The following is a 927-nucleotide window of genomic DNA, read 5'->3' as shown; positions in this document are numbered from 1 at the left end:
CTCTTTCTCCTTTCCCCTCCCCTTTTTCTTAACAAAACAGAGTGTTGGACTGCACGAACCTCTAAATGCCCACACTCATTAAGCCGAAATGTCACAATTAAGAAAGATACTGCTCTAACCTCGGGACTGCTCTTTCTCTGTTCTTCCAAAATATACTCCTGCATCTCTCCACAGATTGAGGACACCTGTGCTCCAGTCATTCTCATCCCCAAACTAACCCTATACACACCAGGAGAGGTGTATGATGTCTTATCCACAGGGACAGAAGGAACCAGAACAAAGAGGTCAGCCACCTTGGCAGTCCTGGTAGGAGTTAGCCTGGTGGCATCAGTGGCAGCCACAGGACTTGCGGCCGGAGGCTTGGGACACATGCTGATCTCAACCCAGCATCTTTCTCAAGAAATAGAGGACCTCAGACAAGAGCTCACTTCAACAGCCCAGTCAATCCAGTTCCTACAACAACAATTATCCTCCCTAGCTGAAGTTGCACTCCAGAACAGGCGAGCCCTGGATCTATTAACTACAGAAAAAGGGGGAAACTGTATTTTTCTGGGTGAAGAATGCTGTTATTTTATCAACCAATCTGGTAAGGTCGAACATGATATAGAACAACTCAAACAGGTAGCAAAAAATCTTTCACTTAAAAATTCCCAGTACCAACAGTCATCTCAATGGGACACTTTTACAGGACTAACTCCTTGGCTTCTGCCGTTATTGGGCCCTCTGCTTTCTATCACTTTGGTGCTAACCATTGCTCCTTGCCTTGTCAGATATTTTCAGAACCAGATCCGAAAACTAACGCATACTAATTTTAATCAGTTGTTACTTTCCTTCCCTTCACATGTATACGAACGCCTGTCAACCATCGAGGACCCTGTTCAGATGCATAGAGAGACAACCTCTGCTGCCTAGTGGACCCCTAAACCA

Source organism: Nannospalax galili, unplaced genomic scaffold (genome assembly GCF_000622305.1).
Source record: "Nannospalax galili isolate Female #2095 unplaced genomic scaffold, S.galili_v1.0 scaffold385, whole genome shotgun sequence".
Lineage (NCBI taxonomy): Eukaryota > Metazoa > Chordata > Mammalia > Rodentia > Spalacidae > Nannospalax > Nannospalax galili.
Note: the sequence above shows the minus strand (reverse complement) of the source record.